The sequence below is a fragment of the Carassius carassius genome, chromosome 41, assembly GCF_963082965.1.
Source record: "Carassius carassius chromosome 41, fCarCar2.1, whole genome shotgun sequence".
Lineage (NCBI taxonomy): Eukaryota > Metazoa > Chordata > Actinopteri > Cypriniformes > Cyprinidae > Carassius > Carassius carassius.
In genome coordinates, this window is record NC_081795.1 from 22,224,957 (window position 1) to 22,250,884 (window position 25,928).

The window sequence follows — 25,928 nt, forward strand, 5'->3', positions numbered from 1 at the left end:
TAACTGAGTTCAAGTGAAGAGAGAAATTCACTGAATTTCCTCTTACAATAAAATCCACATTCACTAATTAAGGTCAAACCCATAGCCATCTCTAAAAACATTAACATTAAAAGGTTTAAATAAATGTTTGAAAGCTGTAACATTTCCATGCGGTCTGTAATCAGGTACTAAATATCACAAAGGTTGTTTTAACCACTATATACACATGCTAACAAGACATTGAAAAATAATGAGAATCATATAAGTTAAAGCTTTTATTGGCAAAATAATAAATAAATAAAAATAAATATATAATTTAATATTTACAGTATCGAATGAATGAATGGCATTTATATTGCTGTAAACCCAAAGCACTTTATAGTCACATGGGGTGGGGTTGGGGGGGGGGGCCTTGATCTTCACAACCTCTGCAATTCGCTCTGGCATGCTGGATATTAGTTTCTGGGCCAAATCCTGACTGATGGTGATCCATTCTTGCCTAGATTCTATAGATCTAGGGCTGCCATGTAAACCCTCTTCATGTTCTGACTGGTTATTCTGTCTTGTCACTCTTTGCAGCCTCCGCCCCAGTGCTTTTGGAGTTCTGATTGGCTTCCTTGTCTTTCTTTTTGGCATCTTTGCCGTCAATTAAAGCATGTACATGCTTCACCATCTGTTCCAAGTCTTCCTGAAACAAGAGTGGTGACAATAAACATAGTTTAAGAAAGACAAATACATAAATATTGATTTAAATAACATGTCAAATTTGTGTGTGAATATGCCTGTATTTACTTTCCAGCCCAGCAGTTCGGTGAGAGCCATGCAGCCGTCATCACAGGTGCTCAGGTGAGCCACATCTCTGTGAACGATCAATAATAATCAACACATTCTTTTCAAACCCCCTTAACACCTGTACGCTAATTAACACCAACTGTCATTTTAAAAGTTAGAATTAATTAAGACATTATGTTTTTGAAACAAATTGATAATTTGATTCACCCACGATGCATTAAATTGATTGAAAATGACTTTAATAATAGGGCTTTTCATGCTGCACTTAACCACAGGTTATCATCATCATAAACCCTGCTTTTAACCTTAGGTAGAGGAATGTTTTACGGTTTTATTTTAATTTAGAAGCAAATATTTTTGGCCTTATTTTTAGCACTGTTTCTTACCTGGGTTTATGAAACCCTGCTCTGGCGGGTCTCATACAGTGTGAAAGATGCTGCCTCAGATAGGGATGGCTGACGTGACAATGACGTTTCAACACGGTGTCGAGATCCCGAAGCACTGATGTTTCGAAACACTGCTCTGAAGTGTGATACGAAACACCCACGTCACGTGACTAAAGCGATTCAAAAGCATTGGGGTGTTTCACAAGTGTTTCGAGACCCAAATCTGCTTTTGATCGACAGGGTCAGGAACAAACCACACAATCGCACATCTGTCTTTAACTTAATTCTAGTAAAGTATAAAAGTGGAGTTAATGCAGCAGAAGAATTTATATATTTAAATAAAAATCTTTATTATCATATACTTTATACTTTGTCAATTCGTCCAACTGATTCATTGCCTATGCTGTTTCAGTGCAATACTTGAAAATGACCGTAGAGGTGTGTGTGAGCATGTTTTGAAGCCTCGCCACATTTGCTTCGACTGTTTCAGTGTGTCATGAAGCCTCGCTTTGCCCACCACTAGTCTCAGAATGTTGCAGCTAGATGCCTAAAAATAAACACCCAACAATGTGCCTCATGTTCATGTGTTGTATAATTATAAATTACTGAAAAATGTGTTTTGTGTTCTACATTCATAAAATAATGTAAATAAGTTTAATATCCTGCTATATCAATAGGGGGATACTGTGATGGTAATGAATGTGATAGGAAGCAAAAGCAGTGTGAACATATATTTATTGACGACAAATACGGTGAACACAAACTCCGTGAAGACAATGATGAACTCCGTGGGTGATGATGTTATCTCTCGGCTGGGTGGCGCAGTGGCTTGATGGCTGGTGATGACGTGGCGTGAATCTCCCGTGATGAATACAATCCAGTGACGATCAACGGCGAAATAAACAATCCAACACGAACAAGACCAAGACAACCCAACAAGACAGTCCAACATCCGGAACAACTATCAGACAAGGAAGGAGAGAATGAGGTGAGTATATGTAGCTGACGGTAATGTGAGACACCTGGTGCGGGGACTGATTAGCAGCTGATTCCAATGAGCATGATGTAACCACATGAAAGACACCAAATCACAGGACCTGAGAACACAGCCGATCCAAGCACCGTGACAGTACCCCCTCTCTTAGGAACGTCCCCTGACGTTCCCAGCCTCCTGTACCTGTTGATTGAAATCATCAATAAGAGAGTGATCCAATATATCTCTAGCAGGAACCCAACTTCCCCGTAACCTTCCCAGTCCACCAAGTACTGGAATCCGCGTCCCCTCCGTCTAGAGTCCAGAATACGATTGACCGAATAGGTTGGTTCCCCGTCTACGAGCCGCGGCGGTGGGGGAACCGGGGCAGGCGGATTAATACGAGCAAAAAATACAGGTTTAATTTTTGATACATGGAACACGGGATGAATCCTCCTGTACGCTGGAGGAAGATTGAGGCGGACTGCCACCGGACTAATGATCTTGGTGACAGAAAACGGGCCAATAAATTTGGGAGCAAGTTTATTAGCAACGGATCGGAGAGGAATGTTCTTGGTAGAAAGCCACACTTTGGAACCAACGACGTATACGGGAGGCCTCGACCGGTGGCGATCGGCTTTGGCCTTGGTGCGCGCTCCCACCTGGACCAGAGTCTCACGGGCTCTGGTCCATGTGCGACGGCACCTCTGGACGAAGGCGTGAGCGGAAGGGACCGCGACTTCGGATTCCAGACTGGGAAAAATAGGTGGCTGGTACCCTATACTACATTCAAATGGGGACAGGCCCGTGGCAGACACTGGTAAGGAATTGTGTGCGTACTCCACCATCGACAGCTGCTGACACCAGGAGGAAGGATTTCGAGCGACCATACATCGTAGTGTTCTCTCCAAATCTTGGTTGGCTCTCTCAGTTTGCCCATTGCTTTGAGGATGGAACCCCGAAGAGAGACTAACAGTGGCCCCCAGAAGTTTACAAAACTCTCGCCAAAATTTGGACACAAACTGGGGTCCTCTGTCAGAGACCACGTCTATCGGGAGGCCATGTAACCGAAAGACGTGATCAATGACTGTTACCGCTGTCTCCTTGGCTGAAGGTAATTTGGGCAAGGGGATGAAATGAACCGCCTTCGAGAACCGGTCCACCACGGTCAAAACTACCGTGTTACCCAGAGAGGGTGGGAGGGCGGTGACAAAATCTAGCGCAATGTGGGACCAGGGTCTCGAAGGGATTGGCAGCGGTTGTAGGAGCCCATCTGGGGGTCTGTTAGAAGTCTTACCAGTGGCACAAACTGAGCAAGCCAAAACAAAACTGCGAACATCACGAGCCATGAGTGGCCACCAAAATCTTTGCTTGACCAAATGTAAGGTGCGACTTACCCCTGGATGACATGCCACATTGGAACAATGACCCCATTGGATAACTTCGGACCGAAGACTTTCTGGCACAAACAAACGGTTAGGTGGGCAACCGGCCGGAGGCGTTACCCCATGTAAGGCTGTCTTTACCTTCGATTCGACCTCCCAACTGAGAGTAGAAACAATAAGTGTCTCAGAAAAAATACTCTCGGGAGTGGACGGGCGATCGGAGCGGTCAAAAATTCGAGATAAAGAATCGGGTTTGATGTTTTTGGAACCCGGACGGTACGAAAGTGTAAAATCAAAACGTCCGAAAAAAAGTGCCCACCTAGCCTGCCTAGAGTTTAGTCTTTTGGCAGTTCTGATGTATTCTAGATTCTTATGATCGGTCCAAACCATGAAGGGTACCCCTGACCCCTCCAACCAATGACGCCATTCCTCCAATGCCAGCTTGACTGCCAACAGCTCTCTGTTACCAATATCAGAATTTGACTCTGCTGGCGACAAACGATGAGAGAAAAACGCGCAGGGATGCATCTTGTCGTCCGAGGGTGAGCGCTGTGAAAGCACCGCACCTACCCCCACCTCTGACGCGTCGACCTCTACCACGAACTGACGTGACGGATCAGGGGTAACAAGGATGGGGGCCGAAACAAAGCGGCGTTTGAGGTTGGCAAACGCAGCTTCCGCTGCATCTGACCACCTGAACGCCGTTCTGGGAGAGGTCAAGGCAGTCAGAGGCGCGGCTAGTTGGCTGTAATTGCGAATAAAACGCCGGTAAAAATTGGCGAACCCCAGAAACCTTTGTAGGGCCTTACGGGAATCTGGACTTGGCCAATCTACCACAGCCTTGATCTTCTCGGGATCCATGCGCATACCCTCGGCTGACACGATGTACCCTAGAAAAGGAACAGACTGTGCATGAAAGTCGCATTTCTCCGCCTTGACAAAAAGCCCATTCTCTAACAGCCTCTGAAGCACTCGTCTGACGTGTTGAACATGTTCCTGGAGAGAAGAAGAAAAAATCAATATGTCGTCCAGGTAGACATATATGAACTGATCGACCATATCTCTCAACACATCATTAACGAGTGCCTGAAAGACACCTGGGGAGTTGGACAAGCCGAAGGGCATGACCAAGTACTCAAAGTGCCCCCTGGGGGTATTAAAGGCAGTCTTCCATTCATCTCCCCTCCTGATGCGAACCAAATGATAAGCGTTTCTTAAGTCCAATTTAGTGAAGATCGATGCTCCCTGCAACCTCTCGAAGGCTGAAGATATCAACGGCAAAGGATAAGTATTCTTTATCGTGATATTATTCAGCCCTCGGTAATCAATACAAGGTCGCAGAGATCCATCTTTCTTCCCCACAAAAAAGAACCCCGCCCCCGCTGGAGAAGAGGAGGATCGAATGAACCCGGCTGCTAGAGAATCAGAAATGTATTTCTCCATAGCCTCTCTCTCAGGAATAGAAAGTGAGTATAACTTGCCCTTAGGCGGAGACGTACCTGGCAGTAATTCTATAGCACAGTCATAGGGACGATGAGGAGGGAGAGAAGCAGCCCGAGACTTACTGAACACTTCCTTCAGGTCGAGGTACTCCGCGGGCACGTTACACAGATCCGCCGCCTTCTCCTGCAACACAGACTCAGATACAGACGGACAGGCAGACACAAGACAAGACTCATGACATTTAATGCTCCACTCAGACACCGATTTCAGCTGCCAATCAATCCGGGGGTTGTGTTTGATGAGCCAGGGATGTCCTAAGACCACGGGTGCGTGGGATGAGTCCAGGATGTAAAAGGAGATGCTCTCACGGTGGTTACCAGATACCGTGAGAGTGATGGGTTCCGTGATGGTGGTGATGGTGGGAAGCGTCTGACCATTGAGTGCGTGGACTGCAATAGAACTGGTGAGGGGGAGGAGGGGAACATGATTTTGATGCGCAAAAGTAGAATCCATAAAGTTACCTTCAGCCCCTGAATCCAACAGTGCAGTGCAGTGCAGGTCCAGACGATGCCATCTAAGCCTGACCGGGAGGAGCGTGGAGGTAGATCTGAACGAGGACTTGATAGCGGAGATCCCACCCGACAGTAGCCCCTTCCTTACTGCCGGGCTGGCCCTTTTACCGGGCAGCTAAAGGCGAAATGTCCCGCCGCCCCGCAGTACAGGCAAAGGCCGTGAGATCTCCGCCTCTCCCTCTCCTCCCGAGTCAACCGAGCTCGACCCACCTGCATGGGCTCGTGATCCTGGAATGGGCCGACCGCGTCGTTGCCACTGGCTCGAACTGGAGGTCCCTCCCCAGGGGGAAACCGAGCGGTTAAACACCACCGCTCGGTTCGGGAGAGTCGAGCGTCTACCCGTAGTGCCAGATCGATGAGGCCGTTGAGATCAGCGGGTAGATCCAGGGCGTAGATCTCACGTTGGACACGGTCAGCCAGCCCATGCAGGAACATGTCCCACTGCGCCTCCTCGTTCCATCGGCACTCCGCCGCCAGGGTGCGAAACTCGATAGAAAAGTCTGAGACGGATCTCTCCCCCTATTTGAGATCCGTCAAACGCCGCGCGGCCTCTCTTCCAGTGGCCGCGCGGTCAAACACCCGCTTCATCTCGGCGGAGAGCGCCGAGAACGAGGCACAACACGGATCTTGGTTCTCCCATACCGCCGTGCCCCACAGTGCCGCCTTCCCCGTTAACAGTGTGAGCGCGAACGCCACTTTGCTTACCTCACTGGTAAACGTGCGAGGTTGCAATGAAAAGTGCATGGAGCATCTAGTGAGGAAAGCCCGGCAGAAGTTTGGCTCACCGCTGTAAAGCTCTGGTGGGGGAAGGCGGGGTTCGGGTGACTGGGCAGCCCCGGATGGTTCCTGGTGGGCGGGCGGCATGGGTGGTGGGGTTGGCGCAGTGGGTTGTTGCCAGTTCTGCATCCGCTGGGTGAGCTCAGATACCTGCGCCACAAGAGCTCGGATCGCTGTTCCCGTATCCGCCGAGCTCTTCTCCTGGGTCTCCAGCCGAGAGATGCAGGAACGTAAAGCCTCCTCAGCCGTGAGTGGGGTGGAGCCTGCTGCTTCCATAAGTGGTCTGATAGTTCTGTGATGGTAATGAATGTGATAGGAAGCAAAAGCAGTGTGAACATATATTTATTGACGACAAATACGGTGAACACAAACTCCGTGAAGACAATGATGAACTCCGTGGGTGATGATGTTATCTCTCGGCTGGGTGGCGCAGTGGCTTGATGGCTGGTGATGACGTGGCGTGAATCTCCCGTGATGAATACAATCCAGTGACGATCAACGGCGAAATAAACAATCCAACACGAACAAGACCAAGACAACCCAACAAGACAGTCCAACATCCGGAACAACTATCAGACAAGGAAGGAGAGAATGAGGTGAGTATATGTAGCTGACGGTAATGTGAGACACCTGGTGCGGGGACTGATTAGCAGCTGATTCCAATGAGCATGATGTAACCACATGAAAGACACCAAATCACAGGACCTGAGAACACAGCCGATCCAAGCACCGTGACAGATACACATGGCATAATTTCGAAAGAATAACACATACTATACCTATTAAATAATTTCAGGATCAGTTTGAATATTTTTGGTGTTCTTTTTTGGCAAGATTCACAATGCCTGTAAATAGGCCTCAAGAAACCCAACCGTTTAGCATGACAATTCTTGGAGGCCTTACCTGTAGGCTTTGTCTGAGTCAAAATCCATTCCTCCCCCAAAACCGAATAATCCCATGCCAAATTAAATAGACACATAATGCGAAAACTAAAGCACAAAATGAATTTGTTTTATTGAAATGTTTATAATAATTTTCCACTTATTCAATTACAGACCTGTCCGGTTTTCTCCATATTGATGAGCAGTCTAGGACAGCTGTTCGACACTCTGCAGATGAGACAATGATTGAGTTGCAGATTTGCACAAACTTCAAACATTTATCATTCAATATTATTTGCTGGAAAAATCTTACATTTTTATTTAATTCTTCAAGTATTTAATGACCCTTAATTCAGTCAAGCTCCTACAGAAGGTGCCAGCAGACCATTCCTTGTGTCATCATGACCCTTGATTATATAAACGTCATGACACAAATATTTAATAGCATATATTTTTAATGCCAATTAGGAGGCAAATCAGATTCAACAATTAATTTGCCCCATCATTCAAAAATGTTCATGTTATGCTGTTTACTACTGTACTATGTATTGTTATAGTAAATATTAATAAAAACAATAAAGCATCATTATTTCTTGTATTTAATTTAGTGAAAAAGGTGTGTTTGCTGCATTTATTTTACATGCTCAGCAACAGTGGCTATTTGATCAAAATAACAGTTCCTCTGATTACAAAACATTTGTAAAGCAACACTATGTAACTTTTTCTGTGTTCAAAATTTGCCAAATGTATATAATAAGTGAGTGCATCATAAATTCATCTACCAAACCATGTTTTTCTTATCAAAAATCACTATGATATATTTATAATAAGTAATTATTTTGGACTATTGTAGCCTGTTCGGGTCGTCATCGCTGCAGACTCAGAGTAACACATACCTGCGTGAATCGCCATAGACATAAACTTGGAGAAGTAGGTTAGAATGTTCTTCCGAGGGATGCGTGCAGTTCTGTTTATTAACTGCTAGAGTGCCAAAATGTACATAGTGTTGCTTTCAGCCATTCAGAAAAAATGCATAATCATTGCGATATACAGTATGTTATATATAGATCAAAGAGTAAAAAATATCCTGATCTATTACCTTATTTACATCGATTTTACAGCATTTCCTCCAGAATCAGCAAAGAAAATGTGAAATAATCTACAAATTTAGTGGGGCCCAAGGGATGCGTGAAGACATGAGTGAGAATCTTATCTACTGACTAGTGATGCAAAAGGATGAACCTGCAGGTTGAACTATGTGCCCATTATGATGAGAAGGTCACCTCGAGGAATGTCCTGCAGTAAACAGAAGAATGATAGAATCAGTCAAACTGAGAATGTGGACTGACTGGAAAGGAACTATTCCTTAAAGGGATAGTTCACCCAAAAATTAAAAGGTTTATCTGCTTACCCCCAGGGCATCCAAGGTGTAGGTGACTTTGTTTCTTCAGTAGAACTCAAAAAGGAAATTTTTATCACAAACTGTTGCAGTCTGTCAATCATATAATCGATGTGAATGGGAATCATGACTAAAACATACAGTAAAAAAAAAAACACAAAAAAACAAACAAAACCAAATGAAACCCTGCAGCTCGGGACGAAACATATATGTATAAAGATACAAAACGATCGGTCTGTGGAAGAAACAAAACACTATTTATATATATATTTTTTACCTCTGATTCACGCAATGTGCAAACTTTTCGAACTCTCCTGAGCGCGTTCTCAGCAGAGAGTGAGGCATCTTTTTCTTCTCCTTGCTTTATGGTGGATCGCAGACTTATAAGTGTATTACCGCCTCCTATCTCTGAAATGGACCACTGGCACTCCTAATTGAGATTGAAGATAGAGTGTCAATGGTCCATTTGAGAGATAGGTGGCAGTTAAACAAAACACCATAAAGCAAGAAGAAGACAACTCCTCACGTGCCTGCTTGGGCCTGTCCTAAATGGAAAACTTCATGTGCACTCAGTCTTGCGGACTTACTGCGTGCATGTGTACGTTAAGTCCACGAGACCGTGGTGTGTCCCATTCGTCAAAGTCAAAGTCACCTTTATTTATATAGCGCTGTAACGATATAAACCTTCATATTCATCCGGAAGAAGGAGGCGGGAACCGGCGGACAATCAAAAACATTTTAATAACAAAATAAACACAAAACAGCGCACCAGCCCCTCACGGACGACTGGTGCGCATAAAATAAAAACCACAACACAACTAAAAGCCCAGGCCTGGTCCTCTCTCGTCCTTCACTGTCGTCGCTCCAGTTTTATATCCTTCCATCTCCTCCATGGGCCTCGAGACCGGTGGGACGAACAGGTGTAGTTCATCTCCAATCACACCCCCGGCCTCGCTCCCATGTCCCTCGGCCCCGCCCCACTCGTCACATACCCCCATCGCCCCTCGCAGGCCGGGGGGTACTCCCGAGACTGCGCTCTACTCCCTCCGGGGGGGCCGCTCCCGGGGACCTGCGGGAACCTGGGGGTAGGACAGGCGAGGCGAGAGAAAAGGAGATGGAAGGAGGAGCGACAGAGACGAGAGAGGGGAGAGGAAAAAAAAAAAAAAAAAAAAAATTCCGGTTCCCAGACGCACCGCTGCTCGGCCCTCCACCAGCTGGGTGATCTCCTCCGCGGTGCCTGGCGGTGGCACTGGACGGCCCTCGGCGGACGGCACGACACTCCTCCGCCGCCCGGTGGACGGCGACGGCTCCTCCGGTTTTGGGCAGCCGGCAGGAGTCCCCCGTTCCCTGCTCCTCCCCGTTCCGGCGGAGGCAGCAGGCTCCGGCCACCTGGCGAACGGCGCCGACTCCTCCGCTCCCTCACGGACGGCAGCCGTCTCTCCACATCGTGGGCGGCCGGTAGCGAGCTCGCCCGTCCCCGGCAACTCGCTCCAGTCCACCGCCTCGAGCGTCCATGGCGGCACACTCCTCGCCAGCTCGATGGCACCGCGGATTCACCACAGCGGCGAGGGATCTTCAGCAGCGCGTCCCTCCTTCTCCCGGGCTTCGGCACCACTGTAACGATATCAACCTTCATATTCATCCGGAAGAAGGAGGCGGGAACCGGCGGACAATCAACAACATTTTAATAACAAAATAAACACAAAACAGCGCACCAGCCCCTCACGGACGACTGGTGCGCATAAAATAAAAACCAAAACACAACTAAAAGCCCAGGCCTGGTCCTCTCTCGTCCTTCACTGTCGTCGCTCCAGTTTTATATCCTTCCATCTCCTCCATGGGCCTCGAGACCGGTGGGACGAACAAGTGTAGTTCATCTCCAATCACTCCCCCGGCCTCGCTCCCATGTCCCTCGGCCCCGCCCCACTCGTCACAAGCGCCTTAAACAAAATACATTGCGTCAAAGCAACTGAACAACATTCATTAGGAAAACAGTGTCAATAATGCAAAAATAATTGTTAAAGGCAGTTCATCATTGGATTCAGTTATGTCATCTCTGTTCAGTTAAATAGTATCTGTGCATTTATTTGCAATCAAGTCAACGATATCGCTGTAGATGAAGTGGCCCCAACTAAGCAAGCCAGAGGCGACAGCGGCAAGGAACCGAAACCCCATTGGTGACAGAATGGAGAAAAAAACCTTGGGAGAAACCAGGCTCAGTTGGGGGGCCAGTTCTCCTCTGACCAGACGAAACCAGTAGTTCAATTCCAGGCTGCAGCAAAGTCAGATTGTGCAGAAGAATCATCTGTTTCCTGTGGTCTTGTCCTGGTGCTCCTCTGAGACAAGGTCTTTACAGGGGATCTGTATCTGGGGCTCTAGTTGTCCTGGTCTCCGCTGTCTTTCAGGGATGTAGAGGTCCTTTCCAGGTGCTGATCCAGCATCTGGTCTGGATACGTACTGGATCCGGGTGACTGCAGTGACCCTCTGATCTGGACACAGACTGGATCTGGTGGCCACGGTGACCTCGGAACAAGAGAGAAACAGGCAAATATTAGCGTAGATGCCATTCTTCTAATGATGTAGCAAGTACATAGGGTGTTATGGGAAGTGTTTCCGGTTCCGGTTTACCTAATTAATGCAGCCTAAAAATCCTTTAACGGATTTGGATAATAAAAGCATATTAGTATGTTATGTGTATGCCAGGTTAAAGAGATGGGTCTTTAATCTAGATTTAAACTGCAAGAGTGTGTCTGCCTCCCGAACAATGTTAGGTAGGTTATTCCAGAGTTTAGGCGCCAAATAGGAAAAGGATCTGCCGCCCGCACTTGATTTTGATATTCTAGGTATTATCAAATTGCCTGAGTTTTGAGAACGTAGCGGACGTAGAGGATTATAATGTAAAAGGAGCTCATTCAAATACTGAGGTGCTAAACCATTCAGGACTTTATAAGTAATAAGCAATATTTTAAAATCTATACGATGCTTGATAGGGAGCCAGTGCAGTGTTGACAGGAACGGGCTAATATGGTCATACTTCCTGGTTCTAGTAAGAACTCTTGCTGCTGCATTTTGGACTAGCTGTAGTTTGTTTACTAAGCGTGCAGAACAACCACCCAATAAAGCATTACAATAATCTAACCTTGAGGTCATAAATGCATGGATTAACATTTCTGCATTTGACATTGAGAGCATAGGCCGTAATTTAGATATATTTTTGAGATGGAAAAATGCAGTTTTACAAATGCTAGAAACGTGGCTTTCTAAGGAAAGATTGCGATCAAATAGCACACCGAGGTTCCTAACTGATGACGAAGAATTGACAGAGCAACCATCAAGTCTTAGACAGTGTTCTAGGTTATTACAAGCAGAGTTTTTAGGTCCTATAATTAACACCTCTGTTTTTTCAGAATTTAGCAGTAAGAAATTACTCGTCATCCAGTTTTTTATATCGACTATGCAATCCATTAGTTTTTCAAATTGGTGTGTTTCACCGGGCTGCGAAGAGATATAGAGCTGAGTATCATCAGCATAACAGTGAAAGCTAACACCATGTTTCCTGATGATATCTCCCAAGGGTAACATATAAAGCGTGAAGAGTAGCGGCCCTAGTACTGAGCCTTGAGGTACTCCATACTGCACTTGTGATCGATAGGATACATCTTCATTCACTGCTACGAACTGATGGCGGTCATATAAGTACGATTTAAACCATGCTAATGCACTTCCACTGATGCCAACAAAGTGTTCAAGTCTATGCAAAAGAATGTTGTGGTCAATTGTGTCACACGCAGCACTAAGATCCAATAAAACTAATAGAGAGATACACCCATGATCAGATGATAAGAGTAGATCATTTGTAACTCTAAGGAGAGCAGTCTCAGTACTATGATACGGTCTAAATCCTGACTGGAAATCCTCACATATACCATTTTTCTCTAAGAAGGAATATAATTGTGAGGATACCACCTTTTCTAGTATCTTTGACAGAAAAGGGAGATTCGAGATTGGTCTATAATTAACTAGTTCTTTGGGGTCAAGTTGTGGTTTTTTGATGAGAGGCTTAATAACAGCCAGTTTGAAGGTTTTGGGGACATATCCTAATGACAATGAGGAATTAATAATAGTCAGAAGAGGATCTATGACTTCTGGAAGCACCTCTTTTAGGAGCTTAGATGGTATAGGGTCTAACATACATGTTGTTGGTTTAGATGATTTAACAAGTTTATACAATTCTTCCTCTCCTATAGTAGAGAATGAGTGGAACTGTTCCTCAAGGGGTCTATAGTGCACTGTCTGATGTGATACTGTAGCTGACGGCTGAATGGTTGCAATTTTATCTCTAATAGTATCGATTTTAGAAGTAAAGTAGTTCATAAAGTCATTACTGCTGTGGTGTTGGGAAATGTCAACACTTGTTGAGGCTTTATTTTTCGTTAATTTAGCCACTGTATTGAATAAATACCTGGGGTTATGTTTGTTTTCCTTAACCTTCCTTAAGCGTAAAGGAGCAACTTTATTTAAAGTGCTAGAAAAGAGAGAGTCCATAGTTTCTGTTACATCATCAAGTTGTTCTGAGGTTTTGGATATGCTAAGGAATTTGGTTACATCAGGAAGATAACTTAAAAAGCAGTCTTTTGTGTTAGAAGTGATTGTTCTTCCATACTTGTAACAAGAAGTAGAATTTACAATTTTGGCTATATGAAGTTTGCACAGAACTAAATAATGATCTGAGATATCATCACTTGGCTGAATAATTTCAACACCATCAACATCAATTCCATGTGACAGTATTAAATCTAGAGTATGATTTCGACAATGAGTAGGTCCTGAAACGTGTTGTCTAACACCAATAGAGTTCAGAATGTCTATAAATGCTGATCCCAATGCATCTTTTTCATTATCAACATGGATATTAAAATCACCAACTATTAAGACTTTATCTGCAGCCAGAACTAACTCGGATGTAAAATCACCAAACTCTTTAATAGAGTCTGTATGGTGCCCTGGTGGCCTGTATACAGTAGCCAGTACAAACATAACAGGGGATTTATCATTAACATTTGTTTCTCTGGATAATGTTATATAAAGCACCATTACTTCAAACGAGTTATACTTGAAGCCTGCCCTCTGAGAAATCCTGAAAACGTTGTTATAAATTGAAGCAACACCTCCACCTTTGCCTTTTAGACGGGGCTCATGTTTATAACAGTAATCTTGGGGGGTGGACTCATTTAAAATAATGTAATCATCAGGTTTTAGCCAGGTTTCTGTCAAACAGAGTACATCTATATTATGATCAGTGATTATATTATTTACAAAAAGTGTTTTCGTAGAAAGGTATCTGATATTCAATAAGCCAAGCTTTATCATTTGTTTATCCATATTGCTTCTGTTTTTTATGTGTTGAACCTCAATTAAATTGTTAATCTTAACTTGGTTTGGACGTTTTTTGTATTTTCTAGTTCGGGGAACAGACACAGTCTCTATAGTGTGATATCTAGGTGAAAAAGTCTCTATGTGCTGAGAATTAACTGACCTCTGTGACGGGTGGCAGCTAGCAGACGGTCGGTTTAGCCAGTCTGTCTGCTTCCTGACCTGGGCCCCAGTTAGTCAAGTATAAACACTAAGACTATTTGCCATATTCCTAGAGAGAAGAGTGGCGCCACCCCAGGAGGGATGAAGACCATCTCTTTTAAACAGGTCAGGTCTGCCCCAAAAGCTCGTCCAATTGTCTATGAAACCTATGTTATTCTGTGGGCACCACTTAGACATCCAGCCATTGAGTGATGACAATCTGCTATGCATCTCATCACCACGGTAAGCAGGGAGGGGACCAGAGCATATTACAGTGTCTGACATCATGCTTGCAAGTTCACACACCTCTTTAATGTTTAATTTTTAGTGATCTCCGACTGGCGAAGTCGAACATCATTAGCGCCGGCATGAATAACAATCTTACTGTATTTACGTTTAGCATTAGCCAGCACTTTTAAATTTGCGCTCTGGCTCCCGGTAAACATTTGACTATGGTGGCTGATGTCTCTATATTCACGTTCCGTACAATAGAATCACCAATAACTAGAGCACTTTCATCAGGTTTCTCAGTGGGTGCATCACTGAGTGGGGAGAACCTGTTTAATGTTTTGATCGGAACAGAAGAGCGGTGTTTTGACCCACGACTACGCTGCCTCACCGTCACCCAGTTGCCCTGCTGCAGGGGCTCTGTTTCCGGAACCGAACAATGTACAGGAATCCCTGAGCTAGACGCATCCAAAGCCGTATCTAACCTAACATTCTTACTGTCCTCAATTAAAGTTTGGATGTGTGTCTCTAATTCTGAAATCTTCTCTGTCAGCCTAACTATTTCCCTGCATTTATCACATGTGAATCCCTCATCAGCGACAGAGATAGATAAACTGTACATGTGGCAAGAGGTGCAAGTAACAATGACGGGAGAAGCAACCTGGTCTCACAGAATTCCGTGAAATGTCCACGGGCCCTTAACTCAAAATCTGTGAAATCATCACGGAATTGCCACAAATTCCGTGACGCGGCCACGGATATATCTCCAACGCAAGTCAATGACACTGACCTTCCGTGGTCCACACACGGATACCCGTTTCAATGACGGAGTACAGAACTCGCTCAACGGACGTACTTTCTCATTTGGAAACGCAACATTTGAAGTATTTGTTTCTTTTCCAATGCCATAATGACGTTAACCAGACAGTTATTGTGGTTATTGCATTGTCCTGCCATCATAAAAATTCACTTTGATTCTGTTAGCCTAACTAAAATCTGTGATACGAGCACGGAGTCTGTGCTGAGATCACGGATAACTCTAACGCAAGTCAATGACACTCATCTTCCGTGGTCCACACACGGATGCAGTCTCACGGCAGTTCGTGATTTGGGCACGTAATTTAATCTATTTATTCGTGGCATGGACACGTTTATTTCGTTATTTTCGTGATTGCAGCACGTTTTTTTAAACTAATGCATTTCAATTGGAGGCATCTTTCGTGCATCAGCACGATACTTTCTGATTAATTAATTTTTTTCCCCCACAGGACAACAGAAGAAACTCACTGAAACTTTTTTTTTTTTAAATCGGAGCTTAACTTACTGTAACAAAACTGAGCAACATACTGTATTGCTGGTGACAAAAACACACATTAAAACTTTTTTGGCTGTAAAATGCGCAATGGTTCTTTTTTTAATTTTTTTTATTGATTTTTATTTTTTTCATAGGCCTAGGTTTTTTTTTAAATTACAGAATTCAATATCAAGTCCTTGACACATAACTGTAACACATTTTCACATTTAGAAACAATATAGTTTAAATAAAAAGAATAAATAAATAAACTAGCAGAGATCTTTTTTTTTTTTTTTTTTTACTTTAGACTCTAAAGTTTAAAGTTTTTATTAAGGTTATTGTAAAGGCTGCTTAAAAATGCTATTGCTGATGAGCCGCTGATCGCTGTCAGATTCTGCGATATGAATGTCCGCGTTGGATTGTGGCTAATGGGCTTAGAATGAGCCCCGCTCGGCCTGTGTTCTGGCTTACTGTAATATTTCACCGGTAATAAGACCGAAATAATATAATTAAAATAAAGAAATGAATCAATACAATGATAACATCTAAATAAATGTTGATAGATGTAGCCTTATAGTTTTAAAAATATCAATAAACAGCAAATCAACACAGCTTCGAAATAATAACCGAAAGAGACCTAAATAATAATAATACATAAATAATATACTACAGCGCCGCCACTCCCACCACGCGCATCACGCGCTTTGCGTCAACCCATTCACTCCCAAAGCGTCAAAAACTGAAGGCTGGTCAAGCGCCTCTAGCGTCACTGACATGAGATGTTTATCGCTATGAAATCACGTTCAAGAAGTCTCATTCAGCACACATCGCGATACTTGCCATCAGTTTACAAGAGCCGCAGGTGGGGTGAGTAGTAGTAAATATGCTCTTTTAATGCCTGTTATAAAATGTATTCTGTCTTCTTTATTAATCAGATGAGCGCCTTATGTTTACTCTCTGTATTATATCGGTCATCCGAGGCTGTCTTTGAGTTTCATTGTGTTTAACTAAATGAACACAGCTGCTAACTGGGGTGATTAAACTCTATCTGTCACGTGACGTGCCATAGACCTGGGATCCGTTTTATATTCATTTCAGGTTCAAAGATGGAAGTTGTATTTGTAGTAAAATCATGGTAACCATGACACCTACAATAGTAGGTCAAACCCAGTAAACAAGACATTTACCATGTTTTTTACCACAGTAACTGTAGTTTTACTATGGTTTCGTGATAGCACAATAATCACCAAAATAATTATAGTTGTACCACTGTAATGATAGTGTTTAAATGTGCTTTTATATGACATATTTCACAGTAATCACATTTACTGTACCATGCTTGTAATACCTTTTTAATGAAAAAAAACAAATTTTTCCCATCTTGCAGTTCATTCATATTAGTTTATATCTTAAATATTTTGCTCACAGATCACTATTAACATTCTGTATATAATTCTGTTTTATTTTCTCTCCCCTTGTATTTATTTTTTAGCTGAAAAGATGTAAAGGAAGCAGTCAGCCCAGTCGTGTTTGTGGAGAGGTATTCCTTCAGAAATGGAGAAGACAGAAAGCTGCAGAGGCAGGTTGGTCTGTGACTGTGATAGTTTGTTCCTTTTATCAAACATTCCTGCTGTTATCATTTGCACAGCATTTGTTGTTTCTTAAACTGTTGTACGGTCCAAATACCCACACTTGCCATCTTTGCACATTTCCTTTATTTGGCCCAAGTGAGCATGAAGATCCCAAGTGTGTGTCGATCTTAACATGACAAAGTTCGTTTCAACTTTGCATTTTAAAATAAACTTCTAAATGTTTTTCCAATAGTCCCTATTAAAGATGACAATTTAATTTGTGGTGCTTCTAATTAAGTGATAAAAAGAAGTTACAAATGATGTACAAAATAAATATACTTTTCTGTGCACCAAGAAAACGTGCAACACTTTGTTTTACTACTAAATTATTCTCAATATCTAATTATTATTATTAATATTTCACATACATTGGAAAGGTTTGCGTGACCTCCTGTGAGATCTCTGCAAAAAGTCTCACGATTAATTCCAAAACATGATGCATGATGGGATACACTAAGCGTTGTAAAGCGCTCCGGAGCAGTATTGGAGAGGTTTAGTTTGTGTTAAGGATGCTGCGCTTTGGCATTATTAAGACCGGGGACAGTCTTGTGCATGCACTGTCACGTACACACACTCTCAAGGGACCTCAAGTGTGGGTATTTGGAAAGGGGAAAAGTCTTTAAAATGATCCCTAAATACAGTCGCACATCAAAGTCTTAATAATTCAGTAATTCAATTTAACACTTGTATGATATTGTACAAGCCCCTGGACAATCTTATCTGACACTGTCACAATATTGGAAAATCACACAGTCAGAAAGTTTATATTGTTCATTGGCTTCTCATTAAATTACTTCAAATAAGCCCCATCAGTTCATGTTCCCACTATACGTGATCTCCATGATTAGAAATTGCTATTAATGACTTGCTTTTATAAAATGGATGCATTTAACAATTAATTATACAGCATCTTTGCAGAGGATGCTTTCATGGTCTAAAAAAAACACAGTAATGTTGCATGTAAAGAAATAATATTTCCTTCCTTTCTGTCTTCCAGGATTGTTTGCAGATAACACTGTAGTTCTCCATCATGCACAAGGACTCACCTCTAAAACTCTTTATCCCCCCCCCCCCACAGACAGAAAGGGTTCCTGGATCAGTGACTTAAGACTTTGCAGTGGTTTGATTTTTGCAGAAGATGTAACTTTGTTTTAATTAAGCTTATAATGAATACATTGTGACCTTCCAGTAACCCATATACTGTACTGTATACAGAACCAGTGATGATAACAATAGTTAAAAATAGTATTTATCATATTGATAAAGCATTGTGTTCTCTTTTTCAAGCGTCATACAGTAAACTGTACTTCTGGTGCTTTTATCATAAAAAAAGCATCAGTTCTCATCGGGAGTTTTAGTAAAGGACATATTCATACACAGCCATCCCCTAGTTCCAGTCATGAAGTGAATGATGTTATTGTTAAAGGTATATTTCTGCATTTTTATGTAGCAGGTGTTTGTTTTCCTGAACACTTTATCTTTCTTCCATTGTTCGGACAATCAGTGTTTATTTGATGATGTGCTGATAGAGTTTTATAGATGATATTGCACACTTGACATGCATGACTTCATGATGTTATTTTGTGATTTTGAAACATTTACATTGTGTTGTATCACTTTTTGGTCAATAGAATTTTTAAAGAGAATGTATCTTTTTCTGGTGTTCTCTGAAAGACATATACCGTATTTATACTGTTTTATTTTTTAATAAAAGTATTTGCATACTGAAAATTGTTAACGTTTACAACATAACTGCCTTTTTATTCTTCATAATTTTATTCTTCAAAAACGAGCTTGGTGACAGTGCAGTAATATGCGCTCTTTGTCTTTAAATGAGTTTGACATAATAATAATACTGTAATAAATACTGGAAAATTCTTACAAAATTATGTATGTTCATTATGCTTTTTCAGTTTTTATTCCTAGAGATCAATTGGTAAAGCAAGGCAAATCACAGAAACAAATGTGAATAATTTAATAACTTAATAATTTCACTCTTTACTTTTTATTAGTAAATGCACTTGTCTTTGGTCAGGAAAAAAATGTATCTTTTAAATTGAATGAAATGAATCTATTGGTTAGATAAGATACAACTGTGACTGTGCAGTTCTCATCACATGTGTAGTTGTAAATACACATGTGCACATCAATATTGCCTAATTTTTGTCAAGCTGAATAACAATAATTTCTGTATTTGCATTATTGTTGGAAGAAGGTGTAGACGTTAATAAAACACTATCTAATAGGTGGCAAATTTAATTTATTGTTAACCAATCTATCCCTTTAGCCGAAAAACGGAAGACAGCGCTCATGAATGACCATACATGGTTAAGGAAGTGTGATGACGCTGCTCAGCTATGATGCCATTGGCTGTGAATGTTCCTTGTCACCGCAGGACTGTCTGTGGTTGGACTATCTTTTAACCCATATTAAACAGCGCATCATGTTACAAAAGTATGTTTTGCTGCTATTATCACATTAGTAAATATATTAAGTCAACAATGAAGTGTTTCTATGTTGAGAAAAATCACCTTTTTAGTGAGATCCTAACCCTATCCCTAAGAATAACTTCAATGAACTACAAAAAACAGCGCCTAGTTTTGCCTTTCCATAGATAGAACGACGGAGGCTTATGGGTAATGTAGTTTAAAACGTTTTATTAACGAAATGAAATAAATAATATATTTAATGGTAAACTGGACATATAAATATGTTCACTGTGTAAACATCTATGATATATTTGAGAGGCATGATGAAATTTAGTATTTTAGAGTGAGCAATATTTAAAATGCCTTTATGCCACCTTTCCATTTATTTCTGAAAACTGTGCCCAAAATTATTTTATCAGCATAGCATAAGTAGTAATCCTGCTGATTTTCTCTTTGATATGTTAATTTGACTCTGATTTACAGCCATTTGAAATGTACAGTTTTGGGCTCTTCCAGGAGGTGCTACTGGGCCCCTGGGGGTAGAAGGGCAGTAAATCCTACATATATGTATTCTCCTCATCATGGACAACAAACTGAGCTGAGTCACATTTATATCTGACAGTTTTCACAGTCCACACTTTTCTAATCTTAACATCATGGCTAGTAAAGCTTTTGACAGGACATGTTGAGGCCATCTGATGAAACATGGAAAAACTAATTAGAAAAAATCTGTGTAAAAAATGTCCTCCTCACCCCCTTATCTTGCTCCTCAGGTACTGGACATCAGTAATGTGCATGCTCTTGGTTTTAATGCAGTTCAAGATAAACATTGATCATTCCTGCTACATTCTCAGTTATCCCTCAAGTGTTTGTAACAATAAAGCCCATGGCAACATCTTGTAATGCAAAATAATTAATCTCGTAACTCCCTTTCTTTCACAAAACAATTGGCATTTGTTACTAAATATAAACAATAATAACTTTCTGGTGTATTGATGTCCCAGATGTCATTAATCTGATCAAATATTTTTATGTCTTAAGTAAAAAATAATCCCGATAATTAATAATATGTAGTTTTTCCAAGTCTAAAATAAACACATATGAGCCTACCTAGTAAAATGATGTATTTACCAAGAATCTTCAGAACACAATATTCACCATTTTCATTTTATTGAAGCATAGAATATAAAGATGATAAAAGTAGCATCAAGACAAATAAGATTCAAGGAAAATAATTATTTATCATCAAAAATACATTAACCTCATATATTAATCAGTTCACACAGATGAGTGATGAAATGTCCTTAAAAGTCACACAGTCCCATCCAGTCAACTGTGATACAGATCATGTGATACATATAAGACATGTGATACTGTTCCAGAAAATAATGATTCCTTATCATCACATCTAAACTGGTTTCATCTCCCCATCGTGATCTTCTTCTCTCGTGTCTGGAAACAGTTTGTGGTTGATATCCAGCACCGATGTGGTGTAGCATGTTCTCAGCCAGAGGATCTCTCAGTCCTAAGATCCCAGACCTGGTCAAAGTGTAACAAACAATCCAGATGAAGTTGTTTAATGGACAGAGAGCTCAGCTTATGTTCTGTGTGATTTTAGCAGGGTGAGCAACTATGACCCTTGTAGTACTGTACACTTACCATTCTTCAAGCTGTTTTAAGACCTTTTGAGAAGCCTTTTCTCTGAAGACAATTTACCACATCCTCTTCTTTCACTCCTTTCAAGAGCATCACTTGGTCAAAACCCCTCATTTGGCTGATGAGACCATCTGTACAAAGTAAAATTGTTAAAATACTGCAATAAACAATTTCATTATAAAAGAATTAAGAAAAAATTACAGAGGCAAAGGTCTTGCTCATGAGACTCCATTAGCATGTGTAGTTCTCAGAGACTCTAGAATCGATCTAATGTTGCAGTAAATGTGTTTTCTTCCTCTAGAATCTCTCTCCAAAGTTCCTGACTTCTCTCACAAATGTGTTTTAGTCTGTGGAGTGTAAGGCCTTGCTTCAAACCAATCAAATATCAATCCACAATTTATAACACAACGTTTACGATACAATGAGATAATGTCAATTGGTGTTTATATCAATTAAACCACTTTTATGGCACTTGTATGCTTTTAAGAAAAACAGGTAGTGTTTTTTAAAAACTTAAGATTAAAAATGTTTCAGTCACACTTTGCTAACATGCTATAATTATAATAGCTGTATCAAATAAAATAACATAACAATAAAAACATTGGAAAGAATAATCACGGCTGACATGACCAGTCCTGTGAGAGATCATCATAAAGTGCTGTAACACATAACACAGCATTGCTTCAACACACACATACCAGTGGACTTCTGTTTGTTTGAGCACAAGATGGCCGTCTTCATTCCTCATCCTGAGCAAATCATTTCCTTGGTCTTCCTTCTCTTCTGTGAAACAAGATAATCTCTACTTACTCTGTGTGTAATTAATATTGCTCATTAAACATATAATTAAGTTAATTTAAAGTAAGATTCAGACCAGAGCATTTGATGAGTAAATGTTAATTCAAAAATATTTAAAAAAAAAAAGGTACCTGGGAAGAGCTGATCATGGCAAGATTCACTGAGACTCAGTAATAGCTCTTTTAGTTTTTAGGAAGGTGTGTGAGGGTTGGCTCACCAAAAACTTCTGAAAAAGAAGAGCAGCATTATCTGCAAACAATCCTGTAAGACAGAAATATTATTTCATTACATGCAACTTATTCATTACTTATACATTATTTTTTAGACCATGAAAGCATCCTCTGCAAAGATGCTGTATAATTAATTGCTGTATAAGTCATTAATAGCAAGCTATATTCATATGAGTTGGTTTAAAAATTAATACATGCTAATAGGGCTGTTATCAGTAGTGTAATTGATCTGGTTCTGACAAATTAATCAAAGATTTAATATATATCACGTGACACATTAAACTAGCATTTCTACTCGTGGAGATCACGTATAGTGGGAACATGAACTGATGGGGCTTATTTGAAGTAATTTAATGAGAAGCCAATGAACAATATAAACTTTCTGACTGTGTGATTTTCCAATATTGTGACAGTGTCAGATGAGATTGTCCAGGGGCTTGTACAATATCATACAAGTGTTAAATTGAATTAGTGAATTATTAAGACTTTGATGTGCGACTGTATTTAGGGATCATTTTAAAGACTTTTCCCCTTTCCAAATACCCACACTTGAGGTCCCTTGAGAGTGTGTGTACGTGACAGTGCATGCACAAGACTGTCCCCGGTCTTAATAATGCCAAAGCGCAGCATCCTTAACACAAACTAAACCTCTCCAATACTGCTCCGGAGCGCTTTACAACGCTTAGTGTATCCCATCATGCATCATGTTTTGGAATTAATCGTGAGACTTTTTGCAGAGATCTCACAGGAGGTCACGCAAACCTTTCCAATGTATGTGAAATATTAATAATAATAATTAGATATTGAGAATAATTTCTTGGTGCACAGAAAAGTATATTTATTTTGTACATCATTTGTAACTTCTTTTTATCACTTAATTAGAAGCACCACAAATTAAATTGTCATCTTTAATAGGGACTATTGGGAAAAACATTTAGAAGTTTATTTTAAAATGCAAAGTTGAAACGAACTTTGTCATGTTAAGATCGACACACACTTGGGATCCTCATGCTCACTTGGGCCAAATAAAGGAAATGTGCAAAGATGGCAAGTGTGGGTATTTGGACCGTACAACAGTTTAAGAAACAACAAATGCTGTGCAAATGATAACAGCAGGAATGTTTGATAAAAGGAACAAACTATCACAGTCACAGACCAACCTGCCTCTGCAGCTTTCTGTCTTCTCCATTTCTGAAGGAATACCTCTCCACAAACACGACTGGGCTGACTGCTTCCTTTACATCTTTTCAGCTAAAAAATAAATACAAGGGGAGAGAAAATAAAACAGAATTATATACAGAATGTTAATAGTGATCTGTGAGCAAAATATTTAAGATATAAACTAATATGAATGAACTGCAAGATGGGAAAAATTTGTTTTTTTTTTTATTTACATTAGAAAGGTATTACAAGCATGGTACAGTAAATGTGATTACTGTGAAATATGTCATATAAAAGCACATTTAAACACTATCATTACAGTGGTACAACTATAGTTATTTTGGTGATTATTGTGCTATCACGAAACCATAGTAAAACTACAGTTACTGTGGTAAAAAACATGGTAAATGTCTTGTTTACTGGGTTTGACCTACTATTGTAGGTGTCATGGTTACCATGATTTTACTACAAATACAACTTCCATCTTTGAACCTGAAATGAATATAAAACGGATCCCAGGTCTATGGCACGTCACGTGACAGAGTTTAATCACCCCAGTTAGCAGCTGTGTTTATCCAACTTCTACCAACAAGCTCTTAAGGCCTGGAAGTTATGTTATGTACATAACTTTTCCCCACATAAAGCAATATTGTGGAATAACGCTTATATTACAGTAAATCGGAAATCTCTTTATTTACAGAGCTGGAAAGCTAAAGGAATTTACTTTTTATCTGATCTTTTAGATCAGTCAGCTCAGTTTCTTTCCTATGAAAATTTTATGAATAAATGGGCATTCCCTATTAAATATAGAGAATATCATTCTGTGATAAAAGCCATTCCCGCAGGTCTATTGTTGTTAATGAAAAGTCATATGCTGTCCCTTAGTATTTGTAGAATTGAACCTATACTTTATTTAAATGGGGTGGACATTCACAGTAAAAAGTGTACCAATAAATTTATTAAGAATATATTTTATAAAAATAGATCCTTTCAGCCTAGAGGAAAATTTTTCTGGAATGTTTGCTTCCCAGAGATTATCTGGAAAAAGGCTTGGTTGCTTCCTTTTCGGTTTTGTATATTTAACAAACATCGAGAAATACATTTGAAAATTATTCATAATATTTACGTTAGTAACTATGCTTTATCAAAATTTATGGATATTGATGAAAATTGCTCCTTTTGTTCTGATCAGCCAGAAAAAATTCTTCACCTTTTCTTTGAATGTTATCATTCTAAAAAATTTTGGGAGGATCTATCTTTGCATTTTCAACAAAAATCTGGTTACAATTCTAAACTAACATCCAAAGATATTATCATATATTTTGATTCAAAAATTGTTTCGGTTAATTTTATGATGAATCTTATGATTTTATTAGGTAAATTTCATATTCACAAGAGTAGAATAAATAATTCTAAACCTTGTTTGAAGGTTTTTTTGGCTGATTTTCAGTTGTATATTGAGTCTCTCAAAGGTATTGATAACAAAAAATGTAGTGATACAATTATATTTGCTGAAGAATTGAAGCTAATTGAAAAGTAAAGTAATATGCTGTTTTCTTAAATTTTATAATTACTGGTCTCTAATTTTTTATTTATTATAAATAGATTGCCCCTATTGTTATCTAATTTTGTAATTTTGTTTAAGTTCTTTCTGTTTTTAATTTTACTTACTTTTGTATTCTTAATGCAATAGTGAGGATTGTATCTTTTGGATGTCATGTTATTGTTGTATGTTCTGTTTTTGTTAATAAAAAAAAAAAAAAAAAAAAAAAAAAAAAAAAAAAAAAGTTAGCAGCTGTGTTCATTTAGTTAAACACAATGAAACTCAAAGACAGCCTCGGATGACCGATATAATACAGAGAGTAAACATAAGGCGCTCATCTGATTAATAAAGAAGACAGAATACATTTTATAACAGGCATTAAAAGAGCATATTTACTACTACTCACCCCACCTGCGGCTCTTGTAAACTGATGGCAAGTATCGCGATGTGTGCTGAATGAGACTTCTTGAACGTGATTTCATAGCGATAAACATCTCATGTCAGTGACGCTAGAGGCGCTTGACCAGCCTTCAGTTTTTGACGCTTTGGGAGTGAATGGGTTGACGCAAAGCGCGTGATGCGCGTGGTGGAAGTGGCGGTGCTGTAAATTAATTATGTATTATTATTATTTAGGTCTTTTTCGGTTATTATTTCGAAGCTGTGTTGATTTGCTGTTTATTGATATTTTTAAAACTATAAGGCTACATCTATCAACATTTATTTAGATGTTATCATTGTATTCATTCATTTCTTTATTTTAATTATATTATTTCGGTCTTATTACCGGTGAAATATTA

At 40.4% G+C, this 25,928-nt stretch overlaps 1 long non-coding RNA gene and 1 pseudogene across 2 annotated transcripts; both read right to left on the reverse strand.

The window, feature by feature from the left end:
* Window positions 1-500: 500 nt before the first annotated feature.
* Window positions 501-25,928, reverse strand: part of LOC132123250 (NAD-dependent protein deacetylase sirtuin-2-like) — a 40,364-nt pseudogene continuing 14,936 nt past the window's right edge.
* LOC132123328 (uncharacterized) lies at window positions 20,948-23,759 on the reverse strand. 2 transcript variants are annotated; one of them, XR_009426497.1, is made up of 5 exons: window positions 23,588-23,759; window positions 22,329-22,458; window positions 22,098-22,179; window positions 21,403-21,530; window positions 20,948-21,282 (listed from the first exon to the last, which is right to left on the reverse strand). It is a non-coding gene; the product is annotated as an uncharacterized LOC132123328 (long non-coding RNA). The 2 variants fall into 2 exon arrangements; XR_009426496.1 differs by having other exon boundaries at window positions 22,098-22,182; window positions 23,588-23,754.